This window comes from Marmota flaviventris, chromosome 8 (assembly GCF_047511675.1).
Source record: "Marmota flaviventris isolate mMarFla1 chromosome 8, mMarFla1.hap1, whole genome shotgun sequence".
Taxonomy (NCBI): domain Eukaryota; kingdom Metazoa; phylum Chordata; class Mammalia; order Rodentia; family Sciuridae; genus Marmota; species Marmota flaviventris.
Window position 1 is genome coordinate 86,023,004 of NC_092505.1, and position 17,332 is coordinate 86,040,335.

A 17,332-nucleotide genomic window follows, 5' to 3' on the forward strand; every position below is an offset into this window, starting at 1 on the left:
AGGTCTAATGTGCACTAGAAGCTATCCTTGGGTTAAAGTGTTGAATTCAAATACTGTTAGAAACATCTTGTTGGACTGAAATCACTTTGAGCAGTAGCTTGCCACTGGCTAAGTGTGCCAGGTATTACCACTATGAATCAAAAGAGACTCCAAATACTTTTTAAAAATGTAAATCTATATCAGAAAAGAATGGGAGGAAGCACTGGGGACATCTGCCAAATCAGATTGTTATAATATGTGCATGTACGAATATATAACAACAAAGCCCATCAATATGTTTAACTATAATGCACCAATGCAAAATAATGGGGAAAAAAGTAAATCTATAGCAGTTTTTAATGTAAGGAAAAGGCACATTTGAAAAGGATACAAAATCACATAGATTAACTTAGTAAAAGAATATACAAATAATTCTTAACTCACAATGGTTGACTTGGGATTTTTCCACTTTATGATGGTAGAAAAGTGATAACACATTGAGTAGTAGAAACTGTAGTTCAAATCTTGAATTTTAATCATTTCCTCAAAAAGCAAGTGCAATACTTTCTCACTATACTGGGTAGCAGCAGTGGGTTCAAATTCCCAGTCAGCCGCATTATTACAACCAATATTCTACTGCATACTGTGTTGCTGAGTGATGATGTTTGGTAGGTTAAGTAATTTAAATTCATTTTTTTTTTACTCACAGTGTTTCAATTTATGATGGATTTATCAGGTACAATACAGTTGTAAGAGAGGAGGCTCTGTATTTGGACAGACACAATAAAAATGTTAATTGTATTTATTTCTGTTTACTGGGATTATGATTTCTCTCTCAATACTGTCTGCATTTTCCAAAATTTCTACAATAAGCATAAATTATCTGAGACACCACAGTTTTCCTTTAAAAGATACTTTATATAAACTCTTCATTCATTTCATTTATTTATTTATTTATACCAGAGATTTAACCCAGAAGCACTTAACCACTGAGCAACATCCCCAACCCTTTTTTATTTTTTTATTCTGAGACAAGTTCTCACCAATTTGCTTATGACCTCACTAAGTTGCTGAGGCTGACTTTGAACTTGTGATCCTCCTGCCTCAGCCTCCCAAGAATTCTAGGCATGCACCACCACACCAGGCCTTATTTCTAATACAACTTGTACATACGATTTTTAATGTGCAAACTCTGTATGTGAATATACCTTATTCCTATCATAAGCATTAACTCCTATTCTGACATATGAGTTTAGGTCCAGGAAGAAGCCCCGCCCTACAGGGGCCTGAGTCACAGAGGGAAAGAGGCCATAACACTGCTGAAGGACAACAGCTTTATGGAAAAACAAGAAGATGAACAAGAAAACAGATTCCAGAAAAAGGGGTGAGCTGAACACTCATCATAGGACACAGAAGCATGCCAAATAAGCAAAAAAAAAATGATGAACTAATAGGAAAACAAGAAAATAAAATCCAAGCATCCATCAATTTCTTAAAAGATTTGTTATTCCCTTAAGGCAGATTCTTAGTTTCCCTTATAATCTTTTTTAAAAATATTTTTTAGTTGTAAATGGATCTTCTATTTTATTTATTTATTTATATGCGGTGCTGAGGGTTGAACTCAGGATCTCACACATGCCAGGCAAGTGCTCTACCACTGAGCCACAACTACAGCCCCTCCCTTCTAATCTTAAAGATGAGTTTGCCAAACTTCCCTTCCTAGTTTCAAAAATAAAACAAATAATTAACTTTCTACTTTACACAGAATTGTGTAAATGCCTTTTTTTTCTAAATTTATTTTTCAGGATTTACAATAGCTATATAAGAAGGCATTTTCCTATAGGAATAAAAAGGAAAATTTTCTAAAACCAAATGGCCTCCTTGAAATCCCTATTCCACTACTTACTATTTGTATGGCCTCAGGCCAAGAATTTAATCTCTTTTCCTCAGTTCTCTCACTCTATAAAATAGGGATAAGATAATAGTGCCTATCCCACTGGGTTATGGAAAATAAAGTGAGCTATGTCTATAAAGTGCTTAGAACAGTACATAGCACAAAATAACCCATGGGAACATTTTTGCTGGGTTTTTAAAATATTATTATCACCATCATAGAAATGAAAAAACTGAGGTTCAGGAAAGTAACAGTAAAGATTTTGATTTAAGACCCTCCCTCTAACTCCAATTTCCCTTTAACTACATTAGAATTACTGAAGTTACAGTTCAGATGCCTTCCCAAAAGGCCTCAGATGGAAATGTTTTAGCATGTTGCAATCTAACTGTGAGAATTTTTTAGTTTTTTGAGGTCTTTTGATAGTTTTTAACTGTACATTATCAAAATGCAATAATAGTCTGAGATTTTATACTGTTATTTCTAGTTGTTTTCTTTTCCCAGAAGAGCCTCTAATTTTGTTAAGAATCTTGCCTTAGGTGTGCAGATAGATGGTTCTGCTTAATAAACAAAATCAAGGAGATAACATTAGGAGTCACAGGATCATTAATCTGAACACAGTTGGTCACTCTACAGTACTAGAACTGAACACTTTGGACAGGATAAGGCTGGCTCCAGGCTAGAACCACAAAATATAGGAGAAGTGTGGTGTTCTTTTTTGTGTGACTTCCCAATTATAGCTTTGGGGTGCACATAAGTAATGCACTTTTTTTTTTCCTGTGGAAATGTACTAAGAACCAAGATTTTGGCTTTGGAAAGAACCAAATCCAGGCTCCTCCACTGTCCTTCCCAGCTGTAGTATCCAATGCAAGTTGAGCTCTTTAAATCTCTTCCTGTATCAATATAGTGATGGTGACAGTACCTCCCTCATAGGAAATAGGAGCAAGGAAAAAACTGATCAAGAGAACATGTGTGATGTACTTAACATAGTCCAGGTGTGGAGTTGGAGCTCTATAAATTCTGGCAGTACCATTAAAGAGAAAACATTTTCATATTCCAAACCAACCCTATTTTAGGCGACATGTTCTGAGGGAAAGAAGTGAGTCAGGAGATGTATATTCTATTTTGGTCTCAAGAACTGAAGTCACAGGAACCAGCAATTTCCCCAAGAGTCTCAGTTGATTATAAAATAGAGAAAGTCATATTTTTGCTTACCTGCTTGAATGCATGGAATACAACTTTCTTCTCCTTAGAATGAAAAGCATAAAACATAATTATTTTTTTCAATCATGAGGGTCTTCGTTATCAGGCATGGGGTAAGGAGTGCATTTCAGACTACTTTGTGTTGTGTATATTTTTTCTTTAAAATCTATCTGCATATGTCAAATCATCAACAGCCAAGTGTAATCTATAGATGCAGACCAAACACTGCTTTAGAAGCTTTGAAAACTGCACTGAGATTCTTGCAGCTACCAGGAAACAGGAAAACTTTGAAATCAGCAAAACAACTCCTAAAAAATTCTCCTGCTAATACCTTATTCTACTTCCTTTCCCCTATGCTGTGCATATTAAAAAGGAAGCAAGGGGAAATAATGGATTCTCTGGATTTCCTTATGATAATATTCTCAAAAGTTTTTGCTGGAGTTTAATGAGATGTTCTTTATAGGCTGAATAATTTGAATTTGATTCTAACTTAACCACACAAGCATAATTTCAAGTTAACCAGTAATATTATTGCTATCCTTCCCATTCACATACCTGGCCCACACTAACAATAAAGTGTTTTGCTGAATACTTTCAAAGCTTTTTCTTCTCCATGAAGCTTTATATTTTGCAAAAATGCTGTACAGAAAATGTACAAGTTACAATTTGCTAATTAAAACTATTAGGAAAAATTTTTTAAAGACTACAAAATTCCAATATTATGCTTTAATTAGACTTTCTAAGATATCAGGATTCTCTTCTATAAAATAATAAAAAGGTTTTATCCCCAGATAGGGCACTGTTTGTCATTTGATCTTTCCATAGTACACGTTGCTGCTTCTGTTCATTCAACTAAGTAGTGTCACTCAGTTTTGGGGACGCATCAATAGGAACAGAAAATAATGTTAGCAAACTAATACTAACAACAGCAACAAAAATAAAATGATAATTGAGAAGTCTGCATATAAATCCACTCTTTTCTCAAGACACTATTGGCTACAAGCTGTATGAACTGTGCATTCATCATTTTATATTTGCCTACAGTGACACCTGCTGGAAAACATTATTGAAGCTTTAAAAGGAAAATAAATTCAAATTTTAAAATAAAAATCAAGCCTTGAAAGCATCAGTCATATGTTATTATTATTTTTGACTAAAATGCATTGCTTAAACGTCAATTTAATTTCTGATTTTGCTTTTAACTTTCCTTTTTTCTTTACAAACTGAAAAACTAAAGTTCAATTTCATTTGATGAAATAATTATTTTACTGGTATGAGAGTGTTGGAATGAACTCTATGTCATGTGAACTATTTTTAAATAGAAGCATTTATAAACGGTTTAGTTGCCTTCTTTTGCTTCCTCCTGAAATATTTCTTTTAAAATTTACATATCAATTGCAATGTGATAAGTGATTTTTAAAGTCTTGTTTAAGATTAAATACCAAGGCATTTAATAATGGTTAAAACATGTAATAGCTTACACTTTCCTGTGCATCATTAATGCACAAAATCATCTGTGTTTGGGGGTTTTACTTTGGGCTCAGCCTGTACAGAGTACCAGTTATGCTGTGCATTAAGCAACCAATGTGGATCATATGCAAATTACCTTTGATTCCAGCAGAGATTTTACATACTGAAGGTTCCCATCACCTAATGACACAGAGAAGGATTTGTGCACCTAAGTCTCATTACCATTAATAAAATCAATCTATAAAAATTCTGACCCATTGAGAAATTGCAAGCATCATAAGAAAGTGGGTCCTTCACAAAAATCAATATTATTCCAAAACTTGGGGTTTTACACTTTCATCAACATGGGATCCATTGGCAGGGCAATATCTTAATATCTTCATATTCTCGAATTCAGTCACTTCAGTTTTTTCAGTTATTTCAGTATGATTTTATGCTGTTGGCTCCTATTCGTTTGTGATTGCACTTCCATTTCTCTAAGAACTCACTCTAGCATTAGTTAGTATAGATTTGAACCTTTCAAACAAAGATTCACATATTTTCATATCAACTGCATATCTCAATCCCCATCTTTCCCATTTTACCATGTCTGTTTTTATGGAGGGGTGGGGGGGTACATTTGCTTAAAAGTAAAGTTTCTGTTATCTTACATTTACCTCTATATTATTCTATTCTCTCATTCCTTCAGCTCTAAAGAGCATGGCTTTATAAACTAGTAGAACTACCAATGATTTGTGGAGGTGATAGCCCACCTGTCATTCTATATATGAAGTAATTGTATATATTGGCCAGTGTAGGTGGACTAAGGTCAGTTACATGCAAGACACTTTTTATGTTATGCTGTCTGTAGCTAAACAAAGCAAATAACCCTTTCATCTCTCTCCATTGTATACTTAAGTGATACTAATGGTCTGAATAGTTATGTTCTTCCAGAATTTATATATTGAAACCTAATCATCAGTTTATTGGTATTGGGGGTGGAGCCTTTGGGGATTAAAGACCTTATAAAATAAAACCAATGCAGTTCATCTGCCCCTTCCATCATGTGAGGACACAGTAGGAAGACACCATCTTTGAAACAGGAAATGGGCCATTATCAGACACTAAATCTGCTGGCACCTTGGACTTGGACTTCTCTGCCTCCAGAACTATGATAAATACATCTCCGTTATTTATAAACTACCCAGTTTATGGCATTTTGTTACAGCAGCCTGAAAAAAATTAAAAGTGTATAATTAACTTTTTTAAAAAGACCTTTTATAAAAGATAAGGTTTTTTTCCCAGTTGTCCATATAAAGCTTATCTACATACCTCAAATTAGTTGAGAGTCTCTCAAGGGTTCTCTTCTCAATTCCTGGGACTGGGTTTTCCGGGCAGTAGATTTCTCTAGTCTTTAAACTCCACCCACAATGAATTCCACATTGCAGGAGAAAGGAAGCAGAGGTATGGTATAGGAAATAGAATACCTCTGTCTCAAAAATCACAAAAGAGATTTTCAGAGGCCTTGGGTTTCTTGGTATATAGAAGAAAGAGTTTAGAAAATTGTACTTAAGGTTTTAGAGCAAACCCAATTAAACCAGAGCTCTTGAGAGTGCAAGTGTTGCAATTGGTAATACAGATTTATATTTGTTCAATTTTAAAATTACATATTTGCTTTTACAAAGTATATGTTAGTTATCAAATATCACCTTGATATCAATTTATTGATTCATTAAAAACACTTAAATCATTAGAAAGCTATAACCACAAAAGTAATTATTTCATTCTTATCCATGTCTTAAGGGGTCAGACCTCAAATAGCATCTGCACAGATTTGGTGGGGGAGGTTTCTAGATCTTTTGTCTGAGAATATTTTAATCTTAGTTGCCATTATTATGACACTTCAAATTAAAATCATGTCAGTGATTTCTGAATGACCCTTTTAAACTGAGAAGTGTTATGCCATTTCAGTGACTATGTTTCTTTCAAGTAATTTCTTCAATATTACAGCCCGACTAAAAAGAAAAAAAAAAAAAAAAGAACAGAACAGAGGCAGACCAAACGTTGGGTGAAGAGTTTATAACATTTGAAGGACAAGTCACATATTGGGGTACTAAGTTGACACTAAGATTTTTAAATAGTTCCAATACAGAAAAGTAGTGGGAAAATGAGTCATTTCACAATGCTATGAATATCCATAAGCAGTTATCTTTGGGCCTTTCTTTTGGGATTTCTGGTAGGACTGAAAATCGAAAATAAAAGTTATCTTCTTTGCATGAAGTTGGGCTGGCTATTAGAAGATTCAGTGATTAGCTGAAAGAAGGACATGCCATCCAAACAGGCCAATCAGAATCCTTTTTTTTTTTTTTTTTGGTGGGGGATCATAAATGCTGGGAGGGAACCAAGGACTCCATTTTTTTTTTTTCTGAGAAGATCTTGTTCTATAAAAATGATATTTTCTTGAAACTCTTGGTTCATCTTTGCCATTAGACACAGAAAGAAAGTCCTTCTGAGAACAAAGCTATCATGGGAGAAATCAGGGGCAAAGGTAAAGACAAGAATTCAAATGAAATCACGTAACCCCTGGGTCCATCCATTCTTATATATAGGTTTCACCTTACCAACTATTTGTTTGTGAGCCAATATATTCCAAAAAGTTGTGTTTCGGGATTGTTATTGTTGTTGTAATCGTGCTTGAGCTAGCTGAATTTATATCCCTGTAATCAAAAAGGTATTGACCAATACACTTGGTACACAATAGTATATATATATATTATATACCAACATAAAGGAAATATTCAATACTATATTCAAACTTTTAAGCAGTGATTTCACTTTAGAAAAATAAAGAAACATGTTAAACAAATATTATTTATATATTAGGTTTATAGTTTAATAAAAATATAATTTATTTATACTTAAAACATATAATGGCTTTTGTTTTATAGTTTTATTAAAAAACTAAAAATCTGCAAGAATAAAGAATGTATATATAATTTGTTTTCTCATCTTTAAGTAACATAACAATAAAAATATTTAAATCAACAATAGGGATCCACAATAACTTTCCACATTTGAAAGAAGACCATCCTGCAATCAGAAGCTTTGAACACCCTCTATGATGAGTCTAATGTGGGGTGGGGGGAAGCACTTTCTTACACTGCTGATGGGAGTGTAAAATGGTACAGTCCCATATGGTGGGAAATTTCCCTACAACTTTAACATTTAGAATCTATTCCAAGTCTATGTTTTGGATTTTACTCCAAAGATAAACAAGCAAAATATCAAATGACTATGCACAAAGCATTTAATGGCTCTACTCATATTAACAAAAGACTAGAAATAACCCAAATGTCCATAAAGATGACTCACTGAGTGTACAGTGACATTGCCATACGATGGAATACCATGCAACATAAAAAGGACAGAGCAAAATATCTACATGCTTACTGGGAAGGAGTGACTTCCAAGGTCTATTGTTAAGTTTAAAAAGGCAAAGTAGAGTTCTTTTTTAGGGCAAGAAAAATAAAGGTGAACATTAATGTGAATATATGTTTTGTTTATATTTTTGAGAATAATGGGAAACTACTGAAAATCGATTTAAAAGAAAAATCACTTTCTTCTATGGGAAAAGAAAAGGAAAACCTGGAGGGGACAGAGATGAAAAATTTTTGAGTTACCTTGAGTTAATGTAGTTTTGAATTTTTTAAAATTTATATAGTTTTGAACTTGCAACCATATGAATGGCAATGTTTTGCATAACTAAAAATAAATCAAAAAAAGGAAAGCATGGTGGGGGCAGGTACCAGGGATTGAACTTGACAACTGAGCCACATCCCCAGCCGTATTTTGTGTTTATTTAGAGACAGGGTCTCACTGAGTTGCTTAGTGCCTCCCTGTTGCTGGGGCTGGCTTTGAACTCGCAATCCTCATACCTCAGCCTCCCAAAACACAGGGATTACAGGCATGCACCACTACACCCAAAAGGAAAAGCATTTAAAAAAAAATAAAAACAAATGAGCTACCTAGTGGCTTGGGAGGTTGAGGCAGGAGGATTGCAATTTTAAAGTGGAGCTGGAAATATGTAAGGTGAGCCTCTAACATCAGTTTTGACAAAAAGCTAGGCATTATCCCAGCTCCTTCGGAGGATAAAGCCAGGAGGATTGCAAATTTGAAATCAGCCTGGGCAACTAAGTGGGAGTATATCTCAAAATTTAAAAAAAAAAATGTTTAAATAGAGTGACTGAAATGTAGTTCAGTGGTAAAGTACCCTGTGGTTTGAGTCCCAGTACTGAGGTTGCAGGAGGGAAGCTAGGCATTTATCAAGGATGTATGTGGTCATGTTGAAAGAACAGAAGAGCCAACTTTAAAAGCTCTCAGGGGACTTAAATGGATCAGTTTGGGCATCAAAAAAGTACAAAATAAATATAACATATGATCCTAAAATCGTTTCATTGGTCACCACTGGAGGTTGCCAGGGTACCAACTCATTACTATGAAAATTGATAAATTAGACAAAAGAATAAAACATATATCTCAACCTACTTCTACAAACTGTATTTCAAGATAACAAAAAAGTTGAAGTTAAGGAAAATTTACAGAAGAATTCCTGCTAATACAAAATGAATGATAATATTATAAAATTGCTATTTTATAACTTTTTTTCTTTTTAGTTCTGGATAGACACAATAACTTTATTTTGTTTATTTATTTTTATGTGAACCTAGTGCCTCACACATGCAAGGCAAGCACTCTACCATTGAGCCACAACACCAGCCTCTATTTTATAACTCTTAATGGAATAATTCACCTAGAAATGAATGTGAATGCTTTCTAAACCCCAAGGCACCATGTTGATGGAGGCACTTAAAAGTGAAATCAGGACAATCATCCATTATGTAATCCATGATGTGAAACAAGAAGAAGTAAAAAAAAAAATTTCAAAACACAATGAAACCTGGATTTAATTAAACTTCTAAATCTAACTACCAGTTTTCAGTTTATACATTGGGTTTAGGAACAACATCAATATTAAGAACATAAAAATACCGTAAAGATGCAATCAGACAAATCAGAATGTAGGAAACTATGAGGGGCAAAATGGACTTTATTATCTTCAGAAAAAAAGCATTGATTTGGAATCAAAAGAAAAAAACCTTGGTTCAAGTCCCCAACCCATTCTAATTGTGTATAAAACCTCAGGAAATATAATTAACCTTTCTGAACTGTAAAGTCTCTCACAATTTAGTAGCATGTAATTTAAGGAAGAACTGTTATAACTGAGACATAAGAGATAAAACAACCCAATATAATGTATGGACAATTAGATTCTGACTTAAACAAATTAAGAGATTTTTGAAGCAATCAGGAAAATGTTAATCTAGACTGGATATTAGATTATAAGTTACTATTAATTTTATTAAGCATAATAAAATATTATTTTGTTTTAAGATCCCTATCATTGAAGATATGTAATGAAATATTTATAGGCAAAATAATAGAATTCCTAAGATTTCCTGAAATACTCATATAAACAACAACAAAAAAGTTGAGGACATAGATGAAATGAAATATTGAAAATTATTGAAGGCAGGTAATATGGAATATAATTATACTATATATTTATATGATTAAAATTTTTCATAATAAAAGTATAATAATAATAATAATAATATAAGAACAGCAAGGGTCCACACATTGTTCAACTTTGAGTAATATTGTTTTTGTGTTTTGTTTTTGGTACTGAGAATTGAATCCAGGGGTGCCTAACCACTGAGCAACACCCCCAACCCTTTTATTTTGTATTTTGAGACAGGGTCTTGCCAACTTGCTAAGGCTGGCCTTGAATTTGCAATCCTCCTGCATCAGCCTCTTGAGCTGCTGGGATTACAGGCATGTGCCACACACCTTCCTTGAGAAATATACTCGATGCATTAAAACTTTTTTATGTAAATGAAGTCACATCTAGCAATAACAGTGAAGACCCAGAAATGTTTTCCAGTGTTGTATATGATACCTTCTAATTTTCTCAAGTAAATTTAGTCTCTATTTCAAGATCTATTATTAAGTTTCTATAATTATTTATTATATTTGTCCCATCTACCTTATTATTTTCAAAATAAAAGCATCAATTTGGGGCTGGGGTTGTGGCTCAGTGGTAGAGCACTTGCCTAGCTAGGGTGAGGCACTGGGTTCAATCCTCAGCACCACATAAAAATAAATAAATAAAATAAAGATATTATGTCCATCTACAATTAAAATTTGTTTTTAAAAAAAGCATCAATTTTGGAGTCAAGCTTAGACTCATCCTAGTTGTCCACAAAACCCCAGGAAATATAATTAACCTCTTTGAGTTATAGTTTTCCCATAAAAAATGAGCAGAGTATCATCTATCTTCTTTCTACCCCAAAACTCGAACATCTGGATCAGTATCCTTCTTATTACATACTTTTATCATTTTATTTCTCTAATAACAGCAAAAAGTATCTTTACTAAGTGCCACTCTAACTCCTTATTAGAACAACTTTAATTTTCTAATAGTCACTTAAAATTAAAAACTACAAATGGCAATGTTCTCTGCCATTTAGTCTCTCTTTCTAATTGTTCTTTATTCTTAACCCTTGATTAGATAGTACAGTAGTGCCCCCCCACCTCCCCATATCCATGGGGAACATGTTTCAAAATCTCCAGTGGATTCCTAAAACCATGGATAGTACTAAACACTCCATATAGTATGTTTTTTCCTTTATGTCCTGCAGCATTGTAACATACCACCAAAATTAATCTGTCCTCCCATGTTTTATACCCTGGTGCTTCATTTGCATCACTAATTTGCTCTTTGAGACCATTATGAAGTAAAATAAGGGTTACTTGATCACAAGCACTGCAATTTCAATTCAGTTGATCTGATAGATACCTACTTAGTGATTATAAGGAGGGTAATATATACAGCATATATACACTGGACAACAGGATAATTCATGTCTCACAAGGTAAGGAATAGGATGGCATGAGATCTCATCACACTACTCAGCATGACATACAATTTAAAACTTACAAATTATATTTTAAATTTTCCATTTAATATTTTAAAACCATGGTTAAACTGTGGAAAGTGAAACCACAGGTAGGGCAAGACTACTGTATTCTCTGCTCCCAGCAAGAAAACCAACTCACTTTACCATAATGTGTCTCAAAATATTAGAAACTAATGCTTTGTAATAAACATTTCTTCAGTCAACACACTGTCTTCTAAAGTAATTGAAGATGTAGGCCTTGCAACTTTATTATATTATGGAAATCTAGATTTAAACCCAAATGCAATATTTGAATTATGTGTGTAACTAATATTATCCCCAAATTTTAAAGGAATAAAGAGAACATTTTCATCTGTCAATCCAGCCACTCACTAGCTGGTCACTTAGATAAGGACCAGGACTACATCTATTGGCCTTATAAAGGAAGCAGCCAAAGAGCCACCTCTACAAATCAGTCATCAAAAGAACACACAGCAAGTCTGCAGCACTGCTTCTCTACATGCTGTTAGGCTTACAGAGGTGACAAGAGAAGAAAGGGCCTCACTTCACCAAATTTTTTTTTTAATTGTTAGAATAATTCTAGGCATTCTCTTCCCCTCTGTTATGAAACTATAACCCCTTAGATTAAAAATTAGAAATGGTGCTTATACTTACTCTGGGAGCCTATCTCTTGATAAATATCCACTTTCTTAAAGAGCCAAGACTCAGCTGGGCATGGCTATGCACACTTGGAATCCCAGGAACCCTGGAGGCTAAGGCAGGAGGAATGCAAGTGTGAGGACAGACTTGGAAAATTAATGAGACCCTTTCTCAAAATTAAAACTTACAAAGGGTCGGTGGGTGTGACTTACAAGTAGATTTCCCTTGGGTTCCATTCAGAGTATTACAAAAAATAAAAATAAAGAGCCAAGGCTCTGATGCTAATTTCAGGTCTGCAATTAAAGGAATTCATTAGCAGACAAGGACACATTTTGTCTGCCTCTATATCCGCAATTTAAATCTGTTACCCCTCCATTTCCTAGACCTTCTCTGTCCTTCCCTTATGGAATCATTTCATCTCATTTTCTAACGCAATGAGTTAAGTCTAAGGGTTGTCATTCATTTATCTATCACTACTCCCCATTAGACAACATACGTCTTTCTAAGAACCTGAGTCTTGGCATTTTCAAAATTCCCCCAAGCACTGGGGGTCATGTTCTGGCATCAGGAGACACTCCATAAATACTGGCAACCTGCTGAGCATAGCTTATTTTGTCCTGATCTTCCATGGAGTAAATATAAAAGAAAGTGAAAGCCAACATGATTGAGCAACTGAATAAGAGAAGATATTTGGGCTGAAGCTCTGAGACAGTGATATGGAATCTGAAGCTCTACCATTATCTTGTTTTGAATGTTTAATGTCAGACTCAAACATTTTTGGTTTTCTAATATTTGTTTAATTATAGTCAATGATGCAAGAATGAATCAGCTGATTGTGGTTTTTCTTATTTTTAAAAAGTTGAATATACATGTTCTATGAATTCTAACTTCTGTTAGAATTTATTAACAAGTGACAAATCTCAAATGGAATAGAGAAATAAATGACCACTTCCCTAATTAAACTCCTTGCCAGCTCATTGAAAATGCCTAAGTATCAAAATCCAAAACCAAAGAGCCCCCAGGAATTTGACATGAACATTTTCTAAAATAATAGCAGCTAATTATTACCAGATATATTAGTGCTTATATGAACTAATATTTTTATCTCTCTTTCAAATGTAGAGCTACTTGTCTTGAAAAAATAGCATGGATAATGAAACATAGAAATGATTCCTTTAATTCACAACAGTCACAAACCAAGTCCTTATAGGTTTCCTCATCTGCAAAATGAGAATAACAATGTTAAACCCCCTGAAAAGTTTCTTGCAGTGAATACCTAATTTAAATACAATAGTTGAAACAAAATATAATAAAAGTATGAAGCAAAATACAATAAAAATACTTTAATTATTGTAACTATTTAATTATTAGAAGAGACAATAATTTTCTTCTGGAACTCTTAAGCAAATTACAAGATTACTGAATTATTCAATTATGTTCTTACTGATCAATGATCTGCTGACAGGTGGTACCAGGAGGTCTTGGAACTGCCCCTAGTATATGGTTGGCCTAGTTCCATCTCAGCCACTGATTCACTTCTGGCACAGAAAGAAAACTAGATGCCTCTGTGCTTTAGGCCCCACTTCAGCATAGAATATTAAAAGAAATGGAAAATTCTACTAATGCTTTATTCAATAACAATTAAATCCTTAGTACAATATGAGTATCCAATTTAGATTATAAGAAAAATAGTCAATATTCTCTATTCTTTTGTAAAATTTTTTTTAAAAAAAGGCTCCATGTAACATCACGATAGAAACAGTTATGAGGAGATGAAGAATGATTCAGGTCCTAAATAAGGATGGACTTTACTAATAAGAAGCAAAATTTACTACAAAGAGAATTACTTTGGGAATTAAAGAAGAAAAAAATTTAAATTTCTCAGGGAGACATTTAAGAATAAGACTCTTTTAAAAAATTATAATGTGAGGTCATTCTGGATGAAGGCAATGACTTCATTTTCCCAGGTGTAAGAGTTTTTACTTTGCACATATAAACAAAGTGATATCAGTCTTCCCCGGTACTTATACTTGACCCTTACCTTTACAATTTATATTTTTTTAATACTAGGGATTGAACCAAGGGGCACTTAACCACTGAGCCCACATGCCCAGCCCTTTTTTTCACTTTTTACTGTGAGACAGGGTCTCATTAAGTTGCTGAGACTGACTTTGAACTTACAATCCTCTTGTCTCAGCCTCCCAAATCCCTGAGATTATAGGCATGTGCCACCATGCCCAACTATCTTTACAATTCTTAAACCATGGAATAATCTTCCCAGCTTCAAGCTGGAGCAACTATATTTAATCTAGAAACCACTGCCTTCACTTCCTTTCAAGCTCTTTTAAGACAATTAATTACATCATTTTGCTCAAGAAAACCCAAAACTCCTATTTATTTTCAACAACCAGTAAAAACACTAGCTACAGTGCACCAAGTGCTAAGGAGACAAAGATGAGAGATTAAACTATATAGTTAGATATCCATTTTCTAGTGGGATTACAGATAAGTAAATGGATATAATCAGTTCTTTGGATGAGCTGGATTCCTTAGGTGAGGACAAATACCAAGTTTTATTTTCCTCCTTGCATGATCTTTTACCTCTGCTTTGTCAAATCTCCCCTCTCCATTAGAAATATTGCAGGTAGCTCATTGCTTCTGTAATGACCTCATTTTTAGCCACATATCTTCAATATCTCTCACTACTTCTCCAAATTTATTCTTCATTTCCTGAAGCTGAAGTTTAAACAGAACTCACAGGAGGTTAAAGGGAAAAATGACTCACATTGGTACTTAACTATAGTACTGTACACTGAATGATTCCAACTGAAAAACAACAAGTCTTTTGGATTTCTCCCAAATGGTCAAAACTATTTAGGTAATAGAATAGTTAGGTTCCCATATTACAACCTTCCTACTGCTCCATAGAAAAGTGATATCAAAGATGAAGAGAACAGTAAGTAAAGTGAAGCAGGAAGCATCACAATACCAGACCTTAAACTATACTACAAAGCCATAGTAACAAAAACAGCATGGTACTGGCAGCAAAACAGATACATAAATCAATGGTATAGAATAGGAAACACAGAGACAAACTCACATAAATACAAATATCTTATACTATACATAGGTGCCAAAATCATCCTTTGGAGAAAAGATAGCCTCTTTAACAAATGGTACTGGGAAAACTGGAAATCCATATGCAGCAAAATGAAATTAAACTCCTCTTCTCACCGTGCACAAAACTCAAAGTAGATCGAAGACTTAGCCACTAGACTAGAGGACCCTGCACCTAACAGAAGAAAAATTAGGCCCAAATCTCCACATGTCAGCTTAGGAACTGACTTCCTTAACAAAATTCCTAAAGTGCAAGAAGTATAATCAAGAATCAATAAATAGGGTGGATTCAAACTAGAAAGCTTCTTCACAGCAAAGGAAACAATCAATAATTTGATGAGACAGAATGGGAGAAAATCCTTATCACATGCACCTCGGGTTATATAAAGAACTCCAAAAACTCAACACACACACACACAAAAAAAAACAATAATCCAATCAATAAATAATACAATCAATGGACAAATAAAAAAATGTTCAACATCTCTAGCATCAAAGAAAAGCAAATCAAAACTACTCTTAAGATTCCATCTCATTCCAGCCAGAATGGCAATTAACAAGAATGCAAGCAAAAATAAGTGTTGGTGAGGATGTGGGGAAAAGGGTGCATTGCTGGTGGGACTGCAAATTTGGTGCAAGCACTGTGGAAAGCAGTATGGAAATTCCTCTGAAAACTTGGAATGGAGCCACCATTTGACCCAGCTATCCCAAACTTCAATTTATACCCAAAGTACTTAAAATCAGCTTTCTACAGTGACATGGCCACATCAATGTTTATAGCAGCTCAATTCACAATAGCCAAGCTACTATGGAACCAACCTAGATGCCCTTCAACAGATAAATAGATTAAAAAAATTGTGATATACATATATATATATATATATATATATATATTTGATATATCAATTATATACATAGAATTATATATAATAATATATATTGTATATAATAATTATATATAATATATTATATATATATATATATATATATATATATGAATATTAATCAGCTTCAAAGAAGAATGAAATGATGGCATTTGCAGGTAAATGAATGGAGCTGTAGAACATCATGCTAAGTGCAGTAAGCCAATCCCCAAAAAATCAAAGCCTGAATGTTTTCTCTGAGTGAAGCTAGGGGAGGAAATGTGGGGGTACGAAGGATAGTAGAATGAATGGGACATTATTACCCCAGGTACATATATGATTTCTTGACCAATGTGATTCTACATCACCTACAACCAGAAGAATGAGAAGTTATACTTCACTTATGTAGGATGTGTCAAAATGCATTCTACTGTCATGTATAAGTAATTAGAACAAATTTTTTTAAAAAAGATGAAGAGAAGCCTGTATAAGTAAACATCAAGAATGTTACCTCAGGATAGGAAAGGTAGCAGAATGCAACAGTCACTAGTATGGCAATATGTAAAACGTGGGTGTGTAACTGATGTGATTCTGCAATCTGTATTTGGGGTAAAATTGGGAGTTCATAACCAACTTGAATCTAATGTATGAAATATGATATGTCAAGAGCTTTATAATGTTTTTAACAACCAATAAAAAAAAAATTAAAAAAAAAATAAATAAATAAATAAAAAAAAAAAAAGAAAAAAAAAAGAATGTTACCTCAGAATTCTGAGGAATAGATAACGATTTCAAAACAGATTTTATTGTTTTTCCCAGTACATATAAGTTTCTACTTTTGGTGAACTGTTTCTTCCTGTTTTCTACCTTTTTTCAAACTATCAAAAAAACTTCAAGGCACTATTCAGAACTGCATTCCCCAAGTAATACCCCATTTTACAGCCGATGAATAAAGGCACAGAAGAATTAAGTAACTTACCCAGAATCACAGCACCAGAAAGTGACAGAGCAGGGACCTGAATCTGGAAAGGCTACTGTTGGAGCCAGTGCTATGCAGTTATGTGCAGTACTGTCTTTTCAGACCACTAACTGAACTAATAAAAATGACAGAATTTTAAACTGGTGTATCAGTGTCGGTGATTTAATCATACTTT